Source organism: Tamandua tetradactyla, chromosome 12, assembly GCF_023851605.1.
Source record: "Tamandua tetradactyla isolate mTamTet1 chromosome 12, mTamTet1.pri, whole genome shotgun sequence".
Taxonomy (NCBI): domain Eukaryota; kingdom Metazoa; phylum Chordata; class Mammalia; order Pilosa; family Myrmecophagidae; genus Tamandua; species Tamandua tetradactyla.
This window is the reverse complement of record NC_135338.1, coordinates 10,144,108-10,168,415: the sequence shown is the minus strand read 5'-3', so window position 1 is coordinate 10,168,415 and position 24,308 is coordinate 10,144,108.

Sequence of the window (24,308 nt, the reverse complement as noted above, 5' to 3'; positions counted from 1 at the left end):
TTTTTATATCTGAGTAAAGTTTCTTTGTATAGATACATTACAATTGGTTTAGCTATTCATCCGTAGATAGACATTTGAGTTGTCTTCAGCTTTTGCTACAAATAAAGTTGCTATGAACATTTGTTTACGAGTCTTTATGTGAATGTATGCTTTTATTTCTCAAGGGTAAATAACTAGGAGTGAATGGCTAAGTTGTATGATAGGTAAATGTTAACTTTTTAGGAAACTCCCCAACTTTTTTCAAGAGTAATTGTAACATTTTACATTCCCATTAAACAATGCATAGCTTTTCCTTACCAACACTTTTTGTTTGTAAACAAACTAACAACTTTTTATCTTTACCATTCTAATGAGTGTGTAGGGATACCTCATTGTGACTTCATTTACATTTCCCTAATGACTGATGATGAACATCTTTTCACAGGCATATTTGTCACCTATCTTGTGTAGAATCTGTTCAGATCTTTTGCCCATTTTAAAAATTCTGTTTGTCTTATTGAGTTGTATGTGTCCATTAGATATTCTAGATACAAGATTTTATTAGATAGATATTTTGCACTATTTTCTTTCAGTTTGTGGCTTGCCTTTTCATTTTTGTAACTGTCTTTTTGAAAGCAAAAGCTTTTTTTAATTAATTTATTTTTTATTTATGATACATAACCACATACAAACATTTTTATCATGTGATCATTCTGTTCTTATTATATAATCAGTAACTCACAGTATCATCACATAGTTGTATATTCATCATCATGATCATTTCTTAGAACATCTGCATCAATTGAGGAAAAGCAATAAAAATAGAATAGAAAAAATTCATACATACCATACCCCTTACCCCTCACCTTCACTGATCACCAGCATTTCAATCTACTAAATTTATTTTAACATTTGTTCCCCTATTATTTATTTATTTTTAATCCATATGTTTTGCTTGTCCATCAACAAGGTAGACAAAAGGAGCATCAGACACAAGGCTCTCACAACCACGACAGTCACACTGTGACAGCCATATCATCATACAATTATCTTCAAGAAACATGGCCACCGGAGCACAGCTCCACCTTTTCAGGCAGTTCCCTCCAGCCTCTCCATTACACCTTAACTAAACAGGTTATATCTATTTAATGTGTAAGAATAACCTCCAGGATAACCTCTTGACTCTGTTTGGAATCTCTCAGCCACTGACACTTTATTTTGTCTCATTTTGCTCTTCCCACTTTTAGTCGAGAAGGTTTTCTCAATCCCTTGATGCTGAGTCCCAGCTCATTCTGGGATTTGTGTCCTACGTTGCCAGGAAAGTCCACACCCCTGGGAGTTATGTCCCACGTAGAGAGGGGGAGGGCAGTGAGTTTGCTTGCTTTGTCAGCCAAGCGAGAGAGAGGCCACATCTGAACAACAGAAGAGGTTCTCTTGGGGTTGACTCTTAGGCCTAATTTTAAGTGGGCTTAGACTGTTCTTTGTGGGATTAAGTTTCATATGAACAAACCCCAAGATTGGAGGCTTGGCCTATTACTTTGGCTATCCCCACAGCCTGTAAGAATATCAAGAATTCTCCACTTGGGGAAATTGAGTTCTCCCCCTTTCTCACCATTCCCCCTAGGGGACTCTGAAAATGCCTCCCTATACACTGCTCAAATCGCTCTGGGATTTATCTGGGCATCACTCTGGACAAACTTACAAAATCTCATGCCCTACGCAAGGTTCCAAGTACTATGGTGTTTGATGAAGCTGTCCACATAAGTTATATTAGGAAATGCACTAGTCAAAATAAAAATTTGTACCAAATAAACATTTTTTGCTTATCTTACACATACGTTAAAGTTTTAAAATATTAATTACCATCTATTTTCAACACCCTGCATTATTGACATTCCTTTGTTCTTCCTCATGAAGAAACATTTTTAAATTTGCGCATTTAGTCACTATCATTATACACTCTAGGCATTCCTAGATTATACCATTTCAGTCTTTATTGTCTATCTTTCCTTCTGATTTCATTTGTGCCCCTAGGCCTCCTCCCTCTATCTTTCTTACATTCAGCTTCATTCATTGTACTAACATTATTGTATTACAGTTAAGTATTATTGTGCTATCCAATTCTGAATTTTTACAGCCAACCCTGTTGCACAATCTGTATCCCTTCATTTCCAATTACCCAATATCTACCCTATTTCTGTCTCCTGATGGTCTCTGAAATTCTCCAATTCATTTGCTAATGTCAGTTCATGTCAGTGAGATCATACAGTATTTGTCCTTTTGATTCTGGCTAATCTCACTCAGCATAATGCCCTTAAGGTCCATCCATGTTGTTACATGCTTTATGACTTTATTCTGTCTTACAGCTGCATGATATTCCATCATATGTATATACTACAGCTTACTTGGTCACTCATCTGTTGATGGACATTTTGGCTGTTTCCATCTCTTGGCAATTGTAAATAATGCTGCTATAAACATTGGTGTGCAAATGTCAGTTTGTGTTCTTGCCCTTGTGTCCTCTGAGTAGATACCTAGCCACGGTATTGCCCGATCATATGGCAATTCTATACTTAGCTTCCTGAGGAACTGCCGCACTGCCTTCCACTGCGGTTGTACCCTTTTACATTCCCACCAACAGTGGATAAGTGTGCCTCTTTCTCCACATCCTCTCCAGCATTTTTTGTTTTCTGTTTTGTTGATAATGACCATTCTGGTGGGTGTGAGATGATATCTCATTGTGGTTTTGAGTTGCATCCCCTAATGGCCAGGGAAGTTGAGCATCTTTTCATGTGCCTTTTGGCCATTTGTATTTCCTCTTCTAAGAAGTGTCTGTTCATGTCTTTTGCCCATTTTGTAGTTGGGTTGTCTGTCTTTTTGTTGTTGAGTTGAACACTCTCTTTATATATTCTGGATACTAGACCTTTATCTGATATATCATTTCCAAATATTGTCTCCCATTGTGTGGGTTGTCTTTTTGCTTTCTTGATGAAGATCTTTGATGTACAAAACTGTTTAATTCTGAGGAGTTCCCATTTATTTATTTATTTCTTCAGTGCTCATATTGAAGAATATGATTTGGATATAAGGTCTCGGACCTGCTAGTATAAGATTGATAAGGTATTTCCCTGCATTTTCTTCTAAAATATTTTATGGCCTTAGATTGAATGTTTAGGTCTTTGATCCATTTTGAGTTAATTTTTGTACAGAGTGTGAGATATAGATCCTCCTTCATTCTTTTGCATGTGGATATCCAGTTCTCTAGGCACAATTTATTGAAGAGACTGTTCTGTCTCAGGTGAGTTGGCTTGACTGCCTTATCAAAGATCAATTGTCCATTGATGAGAGGCTCTATATCTGAATACTCTAGTTGATTCCATTGGTCAGTATATCTACCTTTATGCCAGTACCATGCTGTTTTGACCACTGTAGCTTTATAATATACCTTAAAGTCAGGTAGCCTGAGGCCTTGAACTTCATTTTCTTACTCAGGATATTTTTAGCTATTTGTGGCACCTTACCTCTCAAGATAAGTTTGGTTATTGGTTTTTCTATTTCTGAAAAGTAAGTTTTTGGGATTTTAATTGGTATTGCATTGAATCTGCAAATCAATTTAGGTAGACTTGACATCTTAACTATACTTAATCTTCCAATCCATGAACACAGTATGCCCTTCCATTTATTTAGGTCCTCTGTGATTTCTTTTGACAATTTCCTGTAGTTTTCTTTGTATAGGTCTTTTGTATCTTTAGTTAAATTTATTCCTAAATATTTTATTCTTTTGGTTTCAATTGTAAATGGAATTTTTTTCTTGATTTCCCCCTCAGATTGTTCGTTACTAGTGTATAGAAACACTACAGATTTTTGAGTGTTGATCTTGTAACCTGCCACTTTGCTATATTCATTTACTAGCTCTAGTAGTTTTGCTGTGGATTTTTCAGGGTTTTCGACATATAGTATCATTTCATCTGCAAACAGTGAGAGTTTTACTTCTTCCTTTCCAATTTTGATGCCTTGTATTTCTTTTTCTTGTCTAATTGCTCTGACTAGAACTTCCAACACAATGTTGAATAACAGTGGTGGTAGTGGACATCCTTGTCTTGTTCCTGATCTTAGGGGGAAAGTTTTCAGTTTTTCCCTGTTGAGAATGTTAGCTGTGGGATTTTCATATATTCCCTTTATTATATTGAGGAAGTTCCCTTCTATTCCTATCCTTTGAAGTATTTCAACAGGAAAGGAAATGCCTTTTCTGCATCAATCGAGATGATCATGTGGTTTTTCTGCTTTGATATGGTGTATTACATTAATTGATTTTCTTATGTTGAACCATCCTTGCATACCTGGAATGACTCCTACTTGGTCATGGTGAATAATTTTTTTAATGTGCTGCTGGATTCGATTTGCAAGAATTTTGTTGAGGATTTTTACATCTATATTCATTAGAGAGATTGGTCTTTCGTTTTCTTTTCTTGTAATATCTTTACCTGGTTTTGGTATGGGGGTGATGTTGGCTTCATAGAATAAGTTAGGTAGCTTTCCCTCCACTTCAATTTTTTTTGAAGATTTTGAGCAGGATTGGTACTAATTCTTTCTTGAATGTTTGGTAGAATTCACATGTGAAGCCATCTGGTCCTGGACTTTTAGTTTGGGGAAGTTTCTTAATGACTGATTCAATTTCTTTACTTGTGATTGGTTTGTTGAGGTTGTCTATTTCTTCTTGAGTCAATGTTGGTTGTTCATGCCTTTCTAGGAAGTTGTCCATTTCATCTATATTGTCTAGTTTATTAGCATAAAGTTGTTCATAGTATCCTCTCATTACTTCCTTTATTTCTGTGGGGTCAGTGGTTATGTCTCCTCTTTCATTTCTGATTTTATTTATTTGCATCCTGTCTTGTCTTCTTTTTGTCAACCTCGCTAAGGGCCCATCAATCTTATTGATTTTCTCATATAACCAACTTCTGGTTTTGTTGATTTTCTTGATTGTTTTCATGTTCTCAATTTCAGTTACTTCTGCTCTAATCTTCATTGTTTCTTTCCTTTCACCTGCTTTGGGGGTTAATTTGCTGTTCTTTCTCTAATTCTTCCAAGTGGACAGTTAATACCATAATTTTTGCTCTTTCTTCTTTTGTTGATATAGGCATTTAGGGCAATAAATTTCCCTCTTAGCACTGCCTTTGCTGCATCCCATAAATTTTGATGTATTGTGTTTTCATTTTCATTTTCCTCAAGATATTTACTGATTTCTCTTGTAATTTCTTCCTTGACCCACTGGTTGTTAAAGAGTGTGTTGTTGGCCCTCCATATATTTGTGAATTTTCTGGCACTCTGCCTATGATTAATTTCCAGCTTCATTCCTTTATGATCTGAGAAAGTTTTTTGTATGATTTCAATCTTTTTAAATTTATTGAGACTTGCTTTGCAACCCAGCATAGGGTCTATCCTTGAGAATGATCCATGAACATTTGAGAAAAAGGTGTATCCTGCTGTTGTGGAGTGTAATGTTCTATAAATGTCTGTTAAGTCTAGCTCATTTATTATATTATTCAAATTCTCTGTTTCTTTATTGATCCTCTGTCTAGATGTTCTGTCCATTGATGAGAGTGGGGAATTGAAGTCTCCAACTATTATGGTAGGTGTGTCTATTTCTCTTTTCTTTGTTTTCAGTGTTTGCCTCATATTTTGGTGCATGCTGGCTTGGTGCATAAATATTTATGATTGTTATGTCTTCTTGCTAAATTGTTCCTTTTATTAATACATGGTGTCCTTCTTTGTCTCTTTTAACTGTTTTACATTTGAAGTCTAATTTGTTGGATATTACTGTAGCCGCTTCTGCTGTTTTCTGATTGTTTATTTGCGTGGAATATTTTTCCCAACCTTTCAACCTATGTTTATCCTTGGGTCTAAGATATGTTTCCTGTAGACAGCTATAGAAGGATTCTGTTTTTTAATCCATTCTGCCAGTCTATGTCTTTTGATTGGGGAGTTTAATCCATTAACATTTAGTGTTACTACTGTATGGGCAGTACTTTCTTCTACCATGTTGCCTTTTGGATTTCATAAGTCATATCTCATTTTTCTTCTTTTTACCTTTACTGATAGTCTTCATTTCTGTACTCTTCTCCACACCTCTCTCTCCTGTTTTTTCTTATCTGTCTCTAGTACTGCCTTTAGTATTTCTTGCAGAGCCAGTCTCTTGGTCACAAGTTCTCTCAGTGAATTTTTGTCTGCAAATGTTTTAATTTTCCCCTCATTTTTGAAGGACAGTTTTACTGGATATAGAATTCCTGGTTAGCAGTTTTTCTCTTTTAGTATCTTAAATATATCATCCCACTGTCTTCTCACCTCCATGGTTTTTGCTGAGAAATCTACACATAGTCTTATTGGGCTTCCCTTTTATGTGATGGATTGTTTTTCTCTTGCTGCTTTCAAGATTTTCTCTTTTTGTTTGACATCTGACATACTGTTAGTATGTGTCTTGGAGTATGTCTGTTTGGGTCTGTTCTATTTGGGGTATGCTGCACTTCTTGGATGTGTAATTTTAAGTCTTTCATAAGAGTTGGAAAATTTTCAGCGATAATTTCTTCCATCAGTTTTTCTCCTCCTTTTCCCTTTTCTTCTCCTTCTGGAACACCCACAACATGTATATTCATGTGCTTCATGTTGTCATTCAATTCCCTGAGTCCCTGCTTGTATTTTTCCATTCTTTTCCCTGTATTTTCTTTTGCTTGTCGGATTTCAGATGTCCTGTCCTCCAGTTCACTAATCCCATCTTCTGCCTCTTGAAATCTGACATTGTAGGTTTCCATTGTTTTTTTCATCTCTTACAGCTGTGCCTTTCATTCCCATAAGTTCTGTGATTTGTTTTTTCAGACTTTTTTTTTAATTTTTTTTTTTATTAATTAACGGAAAAAAAGAAATTGACCCAACATTTAGAAATCATACCATTCTACATATGCAATCAGTAATTCTTAACATCATCACATAGATGCATGATCATCGTTTCTTAGTACATTTGCATCGGTTTAGAAGAACTAGCAACACAACCGAAAAAGATATAGAATGTTAATATAGAGAAAAAAATAAAAGTAATAATAGTAAAAACAAAACAAAAAAAAACAAAAACCTATAGCTCAGATGCAGCTTCATTCAGTGTTTTAACATGATTACTTTACAATTAGGTATTATTGTGCTGTCCATTTTTGAGTTTTTGTATCTAGTCCTGTTGCACAGTCTGTATCCCATCAGCTCCAATTACCCATTATCTTACCCTATTTTTTCAGACTTTTGATTTCTTCTTTTTGTTCATTCCTTGCTTTCTTTATATCCTCCCTCAATTCATTGATTTGATTTTTGATGAGGTTTTCCATGTCTGTTCAAACATTCTGAATTAATTGCTTCAACTCCTGTATCTCATTTGAATTGTTGGTTTGTTCCTTTGACTGGACCATTTCTTCAATTTTCCTAGTATGATTCATTATTTTTTGCTGACGTCTAGACATTTAATTACCTTAATTAGTTTATTCTGGAGATTGTTTTTTTTTTTTTTTTTTCTCCTAGGATTTTCTTGCTGTATGACTTTTTTGTCTATCTGTTCTTTGACATTCAGTTCAGCTTATTCTAGTCCTCTAGCTTAGGTTTTGTTTAATAGATCAGAATTTTTCAGTTCTTTTTTTTTTGTTTCTTGCCCTGCCTGTATGGTGCCTTCCCCCCACCCCTTAGAAGGGTCTGCTTAGGTATTATAGACCCCAGTCAAATTTTCCCAGACCAAACTGGTCTCCTCTCAGGAGGAAAGAGTCTCCTGCATCAGTTTTCCCTGTGGGTGAGAACCAGCAGATTAAAAGGCTTTCCTATGAAGTCTCTGGACTTTGCGTTTTTCCTATCCTGTCCAGTATGTGGTGCTTGTCTGCCTGCAGGTCCCACCAGCATAAGTTGATGCAGTACCTTTAACTTCAGTGGACTGTCCCTGCTGGGGGTGTGGTGGAGACAGAGGAGAGGTTATAGGCTGGCTTTAATGGCTTTACTTTTCCAGACCCTGGGGTCTGAATCCCTTGAGGGAGGGAATCCACCTGAGCTGGGCCCTACTCTCTCCTGGGGAAGGCACAGGCTCCAGACAAACACTCAAATAAGCTCAGTTCTCCCTATGCCTGGGGCAGTGGTACCCGAGAAGCCTTGAAGCTGTATCCAAAGAGTAGTCAATCCATAGAAACACAGCCACAAAAGAGAAAAAGGAAAATCCTTTTCAGAGCAGGACCCTATTCCTCAGGTTTGCCAGTCAAGAGCCTAAGCTGGTACATTGTTCTGTTTATCTCCAGGTCCTATGTGCCCACTCCTTTCCTGCAGGGCCCAGACCTTTTAAGAGCAAAAAAAACTCTTTCTTTTTTCATTTTCTGTCAGCCCTGACCCCTCTGCAACAGGGCAAAAACCAGTGACCTCCACTTTTATATGAGGTTCAGTTGAGCTAGGAGCCTATTTTTAGTAGTCAGAATTTGTGAATTAATTCCACAATTGGAGCTTAGTTGCGCTCAGCCCCTGCTGCTAGAAAAGTCTCTTTCCTTTCCCCTCTGGGAGCCTGCCTGTGGGGGAGGAACGCCATCTGCCACAGCTTGGAGAGCTCAGGTTCTGGGGGTCTTGCAGTTGATCCAGCTGGTCCAGACTGAGGTACACTGTGTGTCCAGTCACTGACGTGGCCCCAGCCATTGTTCTGTACTGTTCTTGGCTATTTACTAGCTGCTCTGGAGGATGAACTAAATCCCACACCTCACTAGGCTGCTGTCTTGGTTCTCCCCTGAGAGCAAAAGCTTTTAATTTTGATAAAATCCAATTGATTCTTTCATAGTTTATGCTTTTTTGTGTCTTGCTGAGAAATCTTTGCTAAGGTCACAAACTTTTTTCTTCTGAAGCTTTATAGTTTGTTTTACATATGCATTTATGATCCGTTGGTGTTAAGTTTTGTATATGATGTGAATTAAGTTTGCAAAGCATGCTTTGGGTACATGACGATCTAATTTTGCAGGACTATTTGTTGCGAAGTTTATCTTTTCGCTATGGAATTGTGACACATTTGTTGAAAATCAATTAAATATAAATGTATGATCTATTCCTAGGCTCTCTATTTGGTTCCTTTGGTCCATATCTTTATCTTTACGATAATGCTATATACTGTATTGAGTATTATAATTTCAAAATAAGTCTTGAAATCAGGTGGCATAAATTTTCCAACTTTGTTCTTTTTCCAAATTGTTTTGGCTATTTGAGGCCCTTCACATTCCATATAACTCTGAGAAATGTTTTGTAGTTTTCGTTGTATAAGACTTTTATAGTTTTTCAAATTTATCCCTAAGTATTTCATTTATTTGATGCTAGTATAAATGAGATTTTTATGTTTAGTTTCACTTAACATTTGTTCACTGCTAGTATATAGAAATAAAATTTATTTTTAAAGTATGACTTTTATCATGTAAACTTATTAAACTCATTCGTTTTAGTAGCTTATTTGAATATTTGGCACAATTTTCTACATAGACAATTATGCTGTTTGTAAATAGCAGTTTTAAATCTTCCTTTCTAATCTGTATGCCCTTCATCTCTTTTTCTTGCCTTCTTATACTGGCTAGAACTTCCTTTACAGTGTTGCATAGACATGTTGAGAACAAACATCCTTGCCTTATTACTAATCTTAGGGGAAAATTGTTCAATATTTTGCCAATAAGTATTAAGTTATCGATGGATTTTCTTAGGTGCCCTTTATTAAGCTGAGAACATGCCCTTCTATTTCTAGTTTTCTGAAAGGTTTATTTTGTTTTTAATCAGAAATTAGTGTTGAATTTTTACGAATGCTATCCCTGCAGCTATTACAGTGATCATATAACTTTCCTCACCCATTGTTGTGGTGAATAACATTGATTTTTTAATGTTAAACCATCCTTGCCTTATTCTAAATTCAGTTTGCTCACATCTTGTTAAGTATTTTTATTTGTAGAGTTCATGAGAGATATTGATCTGAATTTTTTTAGCTTGTGATATCCTTGTCAAGTTTTGGCACATTAGGGTTTTGCTGACCTTATAAAATAAGTCACGAAAAGTTCATCCCTCTCCTATTTTCAGAATGGGTTATTGTACAACTAGTAGCATTCATTTTCTAAATATTAGAATTCACCAGTGAAAACCATTTAGCTCTGAATTTTCATCATAGGAAGGTTTTACATTATGTGTTCAATTTCTTTCTAGATATAAGGCTATTCAAATTTGCAATTCATTTTGTGCCAGTTTTTTTCCTCAAGTGATCAGTCCATTTCATGTAAATTCATCGCCGTAAGGCTGTACATTTTATTATCTTATAATCTTTTTTTTGTATGCTGTATGGTAGGGTCACATTTCATTATTTTTCCACGTGAGTATCCCATTATTGCAGCACCATTGTTGAATTTTTGTTTGTTTGTTTTGCTTGCTTGTTTGTTTTTTGGGGAAGTGCATGGACTGGAAATCGAACCCAGGTCTCCCACATGACAGGTGACACTTCTACCACTGAACTCCCGTTGCACCCCCTCTTATAATATTTTGTGTGTGTGCGTGTGTGGGCAGGCACAGGGAATTGAACCTGGGTCTCCAGCATGGCAGGCAAGAACTCTGCCTGCTGAGCCACTGTGGCCTGCCCCCCTTAAAATCTTTTTGTGTCTATAGGGTCTGTAGTGAAATGTTCCTTTTCATACCTGTGATTAGTAAGCTGTGTCATCTTTTTTTTATTGGTGATAGTGGTAGTGGGGTGGCTTTGTTAGTTTACTGTTTGTTTGTGAACTCTGGGGGGTTATTTTCATTATTATTATTATTGGCTTACAGTTCCCTGGAAATTATATTTTCCTTTGACATTGTTCAAGCCTAGCTTTATGGGGTTTCACTCTATGCATGAGCCTATTAGTATTCAACCGAAGACTGAAGGGTACTCCTCTTCAGGGTTTTAGAACTCTTTCTCTACGTAGCTCCCTCGTCTTGAGTAGCCAAAATATTGATCTCTGTCTCTTCACCTCAGTGCGATTTCATAATTCTTTCCAATTTCCCTTTCTGTGTACCATATTTTGGAATTGTAGGTTATGAGAGGGCTTACCTCGGTTGTCTTCCTTTTCTCAGGTATCACAGTCCTGTGCTGCCTCTTGTCCAATGTCTGAAAGTAACTGTTTCTATATTCTGTTCAATTTTCTACTTACAGTGACAAAGTAACTGTACATCCTCTTCTTCATGGTTCCTTTCAGTTTGTAGATCTGTGTTCTCTAGCTCTCAGAAATTTATTTTGTATTCGTCATTTCCTTCCTCTGTTTTCTATTGTCTCTTTCGTAACTCTTTTTTTTTCTTTTATTAATTAAAAAAAATTAACTAACACAACATTAGAAATCAATCCATTCTACATATGCAATCAGTAATTCTTAATATCATCACATAGGTGTATGGTCATCATTTCTCAGTACATATGCATCGATTTAGAGAAAGAAATAGCACGACAACAGAAAAAGAAATAAAGTGATAACACAGAGAAAACACAAATAAAAATAAAAAGTACAAAAATATATAAGAGAAAGAAAAAAAAAACAAAAAAAAAACTATAGATCAGATGCAGCTTCATTCAGCGTTCCAACATAATTACATTACAGTTAGGCAGTATTGTGCTGACCATTTTTTTTTTTTTTTTTTTTTAGACATCATACCATTCTACATATGCAATCAGTAATTCTTAACATCATCACATAGATGCATGATCATCGTTTCTTAGTACATTTGCATCGGTTTAGAAGAACTAGCAGTATAACAGAAAAAAATATAGAATGTTAATATAGAGAAAAAAAATAAAAGTAATAATAATAAGAACAAAACAAACAAAACAAAACAAAACAAGAACCTATCGCTCGGATGCAGCTTCGTTCAGTATTTTAACATGATTACTTTACAATTAGGTATTATTGTGCTGTCCATTTTTGAGTTTTTGTATCTAGTCCTATTGCACAGTCTGTATTCCATCAGCTCCAATTACCCATTATCTTACCCTGTTTCTAACTCCTGCTGAACTCTGTTACCAATGACATATTCCAAGTTTATTCTCGAGTGTCGATTCACATCATTGGGACCATACAGTATTTGTCTTTTAGTTTTTGGCTAGACTCACTCAGCATAATGTTCTCTAGGTCCATCCATGTTATTACATGCTTCATAAGTTTATCCTGCCTTAAAGCTGCATAATATTCCATCGTATGTATATACCACAGTTTGTTTAGCCACTCGTCTGTTGATTGACATTTTGGCTGTTTCCATCTCTTTGCAATTGTAAATAACACTGCTATAAACACTGGTGTGCAAATGTCTGTTTGAGTTTTTGCCCTTAATTCCTTTGAGTAGATTCCCAGCAATGGTATTGCTGGGTCGTATGGCAATTCTATATTCAGCTTTTTGAGGAACCGCCAAACTGTTTTCCACAGTGGTTGCACCATTTGGCATTCCCACCAACAGTGGATAAGTGTGCCTCTTTCACCGCATCCTCTCCAGCACTTGTCATTTTCTGTTTTGTTGATAATGGCCATTCTGGTGGGTGTGAGATGATATCTCATTGTGGTTTTGATTTGCATTTCTCTAATGGCCAGGGACATTGAGCATCTCTTCATGTGTCTTTTGGCCATTTGTATTTCCTCCTCTGAGAGGTGTCTATTCAAGTCTTTTTCCCATTTTGTAATTGGGTTGGCTATCTTTTTGTTGTTGAGTTGAATAATCTCATTATAAATTCTGGATACTAGACCTTTATCTGATATGTCGCTTCCAAATATTGATTCCCATTGTGTAGGCTGTCTTTCTACTTTCTTGATGAAGTTCTTTGATGCACAAAAGTGTTTAATTTTGAGGAGTTCCCATTTATTTATTTCCTTCTTCAGTGCTCTTGCTTTAGGTGTAAGGTCCATAAAACCGCCTCCAATTGTAAGATTCATAAGATATCTCCCGACATTTTCCTCTAACTGTTCTATGGTCTTAGACCTAATGTTTAGATCTTTGATCCATTTTGAGTTAACTTTTGTGTAGGGTGTGAGATATGGGTCTTCTTTCATTCTTTTGCATATGGATATCCAGTTCTCTAGGCACCATTTATTGAAGAGACTGTTCTGTCCCAGGTGAGTTGGCTTGACTGCCTTATCAAAGATCAAATGTCCATAGATGAGAGGGTCTATATCTGAGCACTCTATTCGATTCCATTGGTCGATATATCTATCTTTATGCCAATACCATGCTGTTTTGACCACTGTGGCTTCATAATATGCCTTAAAGTCAGGCAGTGCAAGACCTCCAGCTTCGTTTTTTTTCCTCAAGATGTTTTTAGCAATTCGGGGCACCCTGCCCTTCCAGATAAATTTGCTTATTGGTTTTTCTATTTCTGAAAAATACGTTGTTGGGATTTTGATTGGTATTGCATTGAATCTGTAGATCAATTTAGGTAGGATTGACATCTTAACTATATTTAGTCTTCCAATCCATGAACACAGTATGCCCTTCCATCTGTTTAGGTCTTCTGTGATTTCGTTTAGCAGTTTTTTGTAGTTTTCTTTATATAGGTTTTTTGTCTCTTTAGTTAAATTTATTCCTAGGTACTTTATTCTTTTAGTTGCAATTGTAAATGGGATTCGTTTCTTGATTTCCCCCTCCGCTTGTTCATTGCTAGTGTATAGAAATGCTACAGATTTTTGAATGTTGATCTTGTAACCTGCTACTTTGCTGTACTCATTTATTAGCTCTAGTAGTTTCGTTGTGGATTTTTCCGGGTTTTCAACGTATAGTATCATATCATCTGCAAACAGTGATAATTTTACTTCTTCCTTTCCAATTTTGATGCCTTGTATTTCTTTTTCTTGTCTAATTGCTCTGGCTAGAACCTCCAACACGATGTTGAATAATAGTGGTGATAGTGGACATCCTTGTCTTGTTCCTGATCTTAGGGGGAACGTTTTCAATTTTTCCCCATTAAGGATGATATTAGCTGTGGGTTTTTCATATATTCCCTCTATCATTTTAAGGAAGTTCCCTTGTATTCCTATCCTTTGAAGTGTTTTCAACAGGAAAGGGTGTTGAATCTTGTCAAATGCCTTCTCTGCATCAATTGAGATGATCATGTGATTTTTCTGCTTTGATTTGTTGATATGGTGTATTACATTAATTGATTTTCTTATGTTGAACCATCCTTGCATACCTGGGATGAATCCTACTTGGTCATGATGAATAATTCTTTTAATGTGTTGTTGGATACGATTTGCTAGAATTTTATTGAGGATTTTTGCATCTCTATTCATTAGAGAGATCGGCCTGTAGTTTTCTTTTCTTGTAATATCTTTGCCTGGTTTTGGTATGAGGGTAATGTTGGCGTCATAGAATGAATTAGGTAGTTTTCCCTCCACTTCGATTTTTTTGAAGAGTTTGAGGAGAGTTGGTACTAATTCTTTCTGGAATGTTTGATAGAATTCACATGTGAAGCCGTCTGGTCCTGGACTTTTCTTTTTAGGAAGCTTTTGAATGACTGCTTCAATTTCTTTACTTGTGATTGGTTTGTTGAGGTCATCTATGTCTTCTTGAGTCAAAGTTGGTTGTTCATGTCTTTCCAGGAACCCGTCCATTTCCTCTAAATTGTTGTATTTATTAGCGTAAAGTTGTTCATAGTATCCTGTTATTACCTCCTTTATTTCTGTGAGGTCAGTAGTTATGTCTCCTCTTCCATTTCTGATCTTATTTATTTGCATCCTCTCTCTTCTTCTTTTTGTCAATCTTGCTAAGGGCCCATCAATCTTATTGATTTTCTCATAGAACCAACTTCTGGCCTTATTGATTTTCTCTATTGTTTTCATGTTTTCAATTTCATTTATTTGTGCTCTAATCTTTGTTATTTCTTTCCTTTTGCTTGCTTTGGGGTTAGCTTGCTGTTCTTTCTCCAGTTCTTCCAAATGGATAGTTAATTCCTGAATTTTTGCCTTTTCTTCTTTTCTGATATAGGCATTTAGAGCAATAAATTTCCCTCTTAGCACTGCCTTTGCTGCGTCCCATAAGTTTTGATATGTTGTGTTTTCATTTTCATTCGCCTCGAGGTATTTGCTAATTTCTCTAGCAATTTCTTCTTTGACCCAGTCGTTGTTTAGGAGTGTGTTGTTGAGCCTCCACGTATTTGTGAATTTTCTGGCACTCTGCCTATTATTGATTTCCAACATCATTCCTTTATGGTCCGAGAAAGTGTTGTGTAAGATTTCAATCTTTTTAAATTTGTTAAGACTTGCTTTGTGACCCAGCATATGGTCTATCTTTGAGAATGATCCATGAGCACTTGAGAAAAAGGTGTATTCTTTCGTAACTCTTAGTTGATTTTGGAATCCCCAGATGGATCTCTATAGTGTTTTATTTCTTTTCTCTCTCTGTTCTACATTTGTAGGGATTTCTCAGCTATTTCTTCCAACCCATTTAGTGAAAATTTTTAATTTCTAAGGATTTGTTCTTGCTATCTGTTACTTTCCTATAATATTCTTATTTTATGGATATGATATCTTTTGGATTCTCTATGAGGATGAGAATTAGAGATTGTGTTTTGTTTTGTTTGTTTAACATAATGTTCTGTTCTCTATTCTATTTCTGGTTTTTCTAGGATCATTTTCATTAACCAATTTAAAAAATTTTGTTATACCTTTCAGTTGGCTCCCTTTCTCAAAATTCTGATTATCCATTCACATTTAAGAGTAGAGAGATTATGTGCATAGGACTTACACACTGGCACTCAGACTTTGCTGTAGGACAATAGTCTGGAGCCATTTGTGTTTTCCAGGGAAGAACCTTCTGATCTCACACTAAGGTAGAGGCCTGGCTGTCTGGACTCATATAGGAGGGTTTCAAATGTCCTATATATAGACGTTTACTTCCATCCCCCCAGTTTCACTCTAGCTTTTCACTATTCTTGGCATCTTAGAATCTCTACCTCAGAGGGCCCACCCTTTCCAGAACATTAACTAGTTCCACCTCCCATCCTGTATTATTGACAGTCCCTTCCAACACGAAAAAGTTAGAATGACCATAGTCCAAATACCCCTAAAAAAGTGGGCAAAAGATCAAAGGTGATGGTGGAGTTATACAAAGAAGGTAGGGTTTAACAAATGAGTATGATTGCTGAATCATTGTATTGATATTTCTTTTAGTCTCCAGTATCTTAGAGCAACTTGAAACAAAATTGTGGAATTATAACCCATATCAAATTGTGAAGTCTGTTCTACAACTTGTTCCAATGTATTTTGAAATTTATTTCTTTTTTTATATGTTATTTTTCACAAAAAAAAAGAGAAGGAAGAGCATAATAGAGTAGACAGGATTTAGCAAATGAATATGACTGCTGAATCAAAATATTGATATTTGTTTTGGTCTCCACTGTCTTGGAGTAGCTAGAAGAAAAAACAAAAAATTGTGGAACCCATACCAAACTTTAAAATCTGTTGTATAACTTACTTGTTAAACTGTACTTGGAAATTTATTGCTTTTTTATATATATATTATTTTTCACAATTAAAAAAAAAAAAAGAATCCTTGCCTCATGAAATTGTGCAGGACAGTTTTGCTTTATTCTAAGCTATTAATCCCTTCTTGAGTTCTATGCTCCACCACCCTCCCCATTCCCCCCACCCCTAGTCACCATTCTTTCACCACTTTTGATTTTCCAGAAATTTCTTACACATTCTTTTTCCTTTGCAATCCCTGTTCCATTCTCTTTACTGTTTTGGGTTTATACCTTTTATTATCATTTTAGTGGGATCTCTGGAGGGAGAGGAGAAAAACTTAATGGAATTTTTTTAACTCAAGCATGAAAGCTTGCATTTAAAGGATTCTTGAGTTTCCCTTCTTGCCTGCGTTAGCCCTCTTTATCCAAGAAAATTTCCAGGGATATTTCAGAAAACTTCAGCCAATGTCTGTAGCCATCAGATGCCAGGGTCCAGAGAAAGGATGTGTAATGATTATAGAGTGAGGGTTCCATATCCAGCCAGGCTACATTTTACTAACGATAACATGCCTTATGCTTCCGTTCCAGATGCTAGTCTGAGTTCTTTCTCTCAGTTCGTCCTTGCAGAAGCCCTAGGAAGCAGGAGGATAATAACACTAACGACCTCATGGGGCTACTGTGAAGATGAGATGGGATGAGGGCGAACCTTTAGATTGTTGATGCATAGAAAGAAGCTCAATGGATGTTAACTGTTATTACTGTAGCAAACAAAAACAGAGACCGTGAAGAATGTCACGTGGAAGGTGGATCATTTTGAATCATAGTGCTGGTGACTGGACTGGCAAGAGGGAGTGAAGAGAATAGGTCAAAGCGTGAATTCTGCTTTGCTTCTGAAGGGGAGACAAAGGGCGCAATGCAGGGACACTGGTACTTCTCGGCTCCCTCCTGCCTATCATATCCCAAGTTAGTATTCCATCAGAATCCTTCTGATCTGGAGTAGCCCTGCTTATCGGATCTGCACAAAAGACTGATAGGGTTATTCTGATGGGCATCCCCTGATGTTTAATTGCATGTTGGTATTTGGGTTAATGAAACAGTCTCCAATTTCATCAACTTGAGTTGGTTCCTTAATGCCTGTTCAACCTAATGGTAAGATAAATATTTCTATCCTAATGCTGAAAAATAAATAAGCCCAAGATTCCGAACCCCTAGAGACCCCATCAAAGGACATGCCACCAAATTATATGCTTGTATCTTTTCATGGATGATATATATAGGGAGCTAGTTAGAAGTAGAACTTAGGGTTTTCAGTGTAGCTTTTGCCCTTGAACCCATTGGCTTGTCAAAAAACTTGGCAAGGAAAAATATCTGAGCATGCAATTCATCCCTGGCATACAAGGGAACATTTTAGAAGTGTAGGTAATAGCAGAGAAATTCCGTGACAAAACCCACTACACACCACTATTGAAATTATTATAGTGAGTGCTTCAATGCAGGATCATTCCTCGTCATGCTGGAAAACAAATGTGTGGCAGATTCCGTTATCACCATTCGAATGGCAGCCATCTTCCTTCCTTTTGTTTGAAGTGTTTGAGTATTTGGTTGTTCTAAGCTTAGTTTATCCCGACAGGGATCAGAGCGGATAGACTCGGTTTAGCGACATTGGCATTTCCTGCAACCATACCTTCTGTGGTCTCAACAATAGCCAGGTCTTAGGAGTGAGTGTAGCATGTTAGGAGCATTAAATACAGAGCAAAATGAAGTTGCAATCCATAAGGATTTCGGTTTGCTATCTTTAATTCTTCAGAATCCATTTGATTAATTCAAATGGCTTTTCAGTCTGTCTAATGAGACCATATTTTAAACTGAATGGAAATGGCAGAGACGAACTCAGGTCTTCAGCATTCTGAATAAAACTTGGAAGGGATTTTTCCCAGCTGGCAAATTATTAAGTGAGTGCCAGGATTTGGGATGGAGGATGTTTTGCATACTATGACTAAAACAAACCCCTTGCAGATTGAGGCAAACTGGGCATGGGAGGGGTGAAGTGAGCTGATGAGGTAAAGTGTAACTTGATGTCTTAGGCATTCATTCATTTATTCAATCCTCTCACTCCCTACCCTCTAGTTTGGGCATTTTAAATATGGAAAGGGAATATTTGGACATTTACTACACATTTTCAGGTGCTCACAAACCCAGCCTTTGGTTCTCTCTAGCACCCAGTCCTCACAGGTCTGAGAGACTGGACTCAGCTGGGTATTTCTCTTTTGTTCTGCACTGGCCTTAGCATCTATAAGCTAGGTGCCATCTGGGTCCCCAGCCCTGTGATAAGTATTCACCAGAGTTTTTCTGAAAGTAAGGCCAGTTAAGCTTACCAGCCTCACATTCCTGCTATCCTTGCTGACCACCCAAAATTTAAGGCCCCTCTGTGCCCGTTAAATTTTATTGCCTTTTGGTTCCAAATCTACTTTTCATTGCCTGCTCTAAATGGAATGGGGCCTTTAAAATATTTCCCTTTTGTAGCTTGTATGCTGTTAAGATCTGTCAGTAGAAGGTACTCGAAGAACATGGCAGGAGGAAGGGGGCTTCCTCTTTCTGATTTGGGTGTTTCCCGTTTGCTTCTTGTTCCTACCGTGTGGCTGCCAGTGGCATGTCAGGGGAATCCAGGGGTGCTCACCCCTGTGGAGGGTCCGTGGCACCCAGAGGCATATTCCCAGGGAGTCTTGTAGGTACCGTACTAGTCAGCTCGCAGTCTTGGCCTGCCAGTGTAAGGGTGCTTTCTGTTTTCTAGTGTGCAAGGCGGAATAATAGTCCCCCAAAGATGTCCACATTCTAATCCCTGGAACCTGTGAATATGTTATGCTACATGGCATGGCAAGAAGGAATTAAGGTGGCTAATCAGCTGACCATTATCCTGGAATATCCAGGCGGGCCCGATGTAATCACAAGGATCTTTTTTTAAACATTTTTTTATTGTGAAATATATATACCAAAAAAAGTAAATTTCAAAGTGCATTTTAATAAGCAGCTATAGAACAAATTTCTGTGTATGGTATGGGTTACAGTTCTACCATTTCAGGGGTTTCCTTCTAGCTGCTCTAAGACACTGGAGTCTAAAAAGAAATATCAATATAATGATTCAGTAGTCAAACTTATTTGTAAGTCATATGTTCTCTATTACAACTCCTCCTTTGATCTTTCTCCCATTCTTTAGGGATATTTGGCAGCGACCACTCTAGCTTCATTTGAAAAGCATCGACATTATGGGATAAGGGGAGGCAATTGGTTGATGCTCTTGGAGAGAAAGGTAACTCTGGGTTTCAGGGCTTATTTGGCCTAGGAACCATCTAGAAGTTTTAGGTTTCTGAGAAATAAACTTAGTGAGAGAATTATAGAGTCTCAGATAGAGCCCTGGGTATTTTTTAGGGTTTAAAGGAATACTGTTGGTTGGGACTAGGCATACAGCTAGCAATATCTCACTAAAGCTTGCATAAGAGTCAACTCCAGAACAGCCTCCTTACTCTATTTGAAATATCTTAGCCACTGATGCCTTATTTTGTTATATTTCTTTTCCCCTTTTGGTCAGGTAGGCATTGTCAATCCCACAGTGCCAGGGCCAGGCTCATCCCTGGGAGTCATGTTCATGTTGTCAAGGAGACTCACCCCCAGATGTCATATCCCACGTAAAGGGAAGGGTGATGATTTTACTTGCAGAGTTGGGCTCAGAAAGAGGCCACATCTGAGCAACAGAAGAGGTTCTCTGGAAGTAACTCTTAGGCGTAATTGTAAGTAGGCTAGCTTCTCTCCTACAGAAATAAGTTTCATAAGATCAAGATTCAAGATCAAGGGCTTAGCCTATTATCTTGGGATTCAATCGCAAGGGTCTTTTAAATGTGGAAAATGGAGACAAGAGTAAGAGAAGGAGATGTGATGATGGATGCAAGTTTGGAGTGATGCCGTGTGAGAACTTAGCCTGCCATAGGGGCCTTGAGGATAAAAGGAGGTCGTAAGCCAAGGAATGCAGGCAACCTCTAGAAGATGGAAATGGCAAAGAGAAGGACTCTCTCCTAGAGTCTTCAGAAGGAACACAGTTGCAGACAACTTGATTTTAACCTAATGAGACCCATGCCAGACTTCTGACACCCAGAACTATGAGATAATAATTGTGTGTTGTTTTAAGCCAGTAGGTTTTGTGAAATTTGTGACAGCAGCAGTAGGAAAATGATACGGCCAATTCTGGCCATGGTTTCCTGCCCGTCTGCCCTCTGGATGGGTGTTTCCTGACTGTGGATCAGCTCTGGCACAAGACAACACAGCAAAATTCTCCATCATCAGTGAACTGTAACCACACCTTCTACAAGTTTACACTCCAACCCCGGGGGTCCCCCCTTCCAAGTCTGTCTTTCCTTGGCTACTCTCCCTCAGCCCCAGGGTTTGTCTGTTTTATTTACTTATTTATTTATTTATTGCATGGGCAGGCACTGGGGATCAAGCCTGGGTCTCCGACATGACAGGTGAGAACTCTACCTGCTGAGCCACCGTGGACCGCCCTTGTTTTGTTTTGTTTTAACACTGTACAACCTACTTCAGTGCCAAAGCCTATGGACAAGGCCAGGCAATGGTTTGGGGCTATGACTTGCTGTGGCATGGGACACTATGAGAGGCCCGGGGTGTTCTTTAGAGCTAGTTTAACCCCTTTATAGGTAAATCCCCTATTATAAAACCCCCAATTATGATTAATAATTCTTTATATTAAGCCTTCCCTGTTAAAATTTTTGTGTGTCATTGTCTCCTGATTGAACCTTGACTGATACACTTTCCAATCAAATATCCTCTCCCAGATTCTTATCTCCACGTGGCCCTGTGCTTCCTCTCCACTGACCCAGCCTCTCTTTTTAATTTCCTCTTACCTGAACCTTTCCATTCCACCATCTGGAAACTTTTTCCCTTTGAAAACTGACCCCTCCTCCGCTCTTTAACCAAAACCTGCTTCCTTGAGTCTCATGCCATGTAAAATTTTGCCTCATCTTTGCTATTCTTCACTTACCTCCTAGCCACTCTTCCCCATTGGTTAAAATCTGATATCCCCTTATAGCTTTTCTGTCCAGGCCAAGCTCCACTACCATCACAGGCGATTTGAGCTTCCACCTGGATCTCCCACCCAGCACTGGAGGCTCACGATTTTTAGATCTCCATTCCAAAGATCTTTATTTTGTTCCCTCTAACCACCCACACCTGCGACCACACCTTGGGCCTCACCATTTTGCTCCCATATCTTACCTTCTGATATAATCGCCCATCATTCAGAGCTCTGGGCTTCTACATGCCACTGTTCCTGTCATTTGCCCTCATGAAGGTTCAGACCCTTGACAATGCTTTTTTAGGTTTTGAAAGTTGTAAAACATTACATTTATTCTTCCTCTGTGATCCATCGCATCTGTCTGTCCTTTTCTTAAGAAATTAAATTCCTTTACCCCCCATATTAGGGTCTTCAAAAGAAAAGAGCTGGCAAAATACACACACACATGCACACATACATACACACACATACATTAAGATATTTATTATAATAATTGGCTCACATGACCATGGGAATTGGAAAGTTTGAATTCCTTAAGGCACTTCTCAAGTTGGAAACTTGATGAAGGTGAAGTTGAATTTCCCAGGAGGAGCTGCAAGTTGGAAACTCCAATGAAGGTGACATTGAATTCCCCAGGAGAAACTGGCTGACTGAGTAGAGATAGAAATTCTGCTGAAATTCTGAGCTCTTGCTTTAAGGCTTCCAGCTGTTTGGACGAGGAGACCCTTCTCATTGCTGAAGGCAAACTTCTCTGTTGACTATAGATGTTATCAGCCATAGACTGATTTGATTAATGATTTAACTCCATCTGTGAAATGCCTTCAGCGTAACAGGAGTGACAGTGCCTGCTTGACCAAGCAACTGGATGCTGTGACCTACCCAGATGGACTCAGAAAATTAACCATCACAGCCCCCTTTGTCGATTCCAAATCTGTGTGATAAGATATTAAAGTGGAAGCTTATGTTTGAGGCTCTAAGACAATAGAAATCCAAATTTCAAAGTCGAGCAGGTTCTGAAATATGCAGGAGTCTGAAAATAGGAGATGGGGAAATGATGGAGCTACTCTTAGTCCCCTCATCTACATTAAAAGGATTGAGGTCAGAGATTAGGAGAGAAGAGAACGATATTTTTTTGAAATTGCTGGTATTGTACTGTGAGTCCTGCCCCCGCTGAAGGAAATGAATGGAGAGAAAAGTAGTCCTTCATCTGTCACGAGGGAGGGGCTTCCATGGGACCATCTTGAGAACTTGTTAATGCACTTTCTGCATTTGGAAAACATCGTGGACTGGTGATTCCCTCCCAGAAAATCCAAAGGGTACTGACTTGAAGATGGCACAGGGGAAAGTTGGCTATGCTAATGGTCTATATTTCCCAAACTCCAGAACAAAGGATGTGTGAATGTCTGCCTTAGCCAGACATGGTGCCAACTGAGGAAGAAAGCCAGTCTTGGATCCTGCCCAAGAGGACCATCTGGAGGGGGAAAAGACTTCAGCATAAAAATGCTGAAGGTACGACTGAACACCCAGATGCTGAGGGAGTGTTAAGCAACAAGTTGGAATAGAGATTTCCTTGCGCTCAAAGGAATTGCAAGTGAGACCTTTCCATGGCTGGAAATGAAGGGCTCTGAGATGGGGAGCCTCACTACGATGGGAACTCCGATCCCAGTGTCATTGCCTGGTGGAAAGCCATCCAGGAGAGCAGCTCCACCCCACAGCAGGCTTTGCTTATGTGAGACATAATCTTTTATTGTGCTTAGCCACTGGGGCTTATTAGTCACCACAGTATTTTAGAGCTGTTAGCATGTTCCCACATATAGCACAACAATTTACTTCAGAGCATGGATGTGAGAAAAGCAGGTGACATATGGGAAGTGCCTGGCACATGATGGACATTCGGTAAGGGTCAGCCTCCCGCCCTCCCACGGTGGGCCAGAGGAGCCCTAAGGTGGGAAGCACTTACAGAGAGAGGGTCAGCATGATCTGAGGTGTGTCTGTGGCAGGAGAACTGAGCCCTTGTCGTTGTTAGGCTCCTTGGGCATCATCTCCCAACTTAATGTATTGTCTTCCTCATTCCTAAGTATTTGGATTTCAATATTAGGATTACTACAATCCCCACGTGGAGTAGGATCTTGGTACTGGTCCATGTCAAGGTTGAATCAGTTCTTTTTTGGTTTCTCTTCTAGTGTGGCTTTTGTAGTTTTGCTTGTTTGCTGTTTGGCTAGGAATAAAGGCATTTGTCTAAAAATGTGGGGGAAGCTACACTGTTTATGGAGAATTTGTGACTTTACTCATTCAACAAGTATTTATTGCTCATCTTGGAGCCAGGCAGTAAGTCTGGGGTGGGGATACAGCAGAGGACAACAGAAACATGACAGTGCCTCCAAAAATCTCAGAAAGTGGGGATGGAGGGATGGTTAGACCTAAATAGACAATTTGACAAGCAGATGCAAAGTGGGAAGGGCACTTAACCCTGGTCAGGGAAGGCTTCCAGTAGGACCTGATGTCTAAGCAACAGCCTGAAGTGAGAGCTCCTGGCAAAGAGAAGAGTTCAGAGTGCTGGGGAGCAGAGTGGGTGGGGGATTGAGCCGAGGTGTAGGAAAGGGTGAAGGAAGAGGGATAGGTGTGTTTCCATCTCGGTCTAACTGGTTCTCCCTTCCCATTGCTGAGCAGGTCACAATAATCATAACCTGACAATTCTGTTCATGGACTTTCTGAATAAGAGCTGACATATTGAACATGGCACTCATTCATGGATCGTGCGTTAGC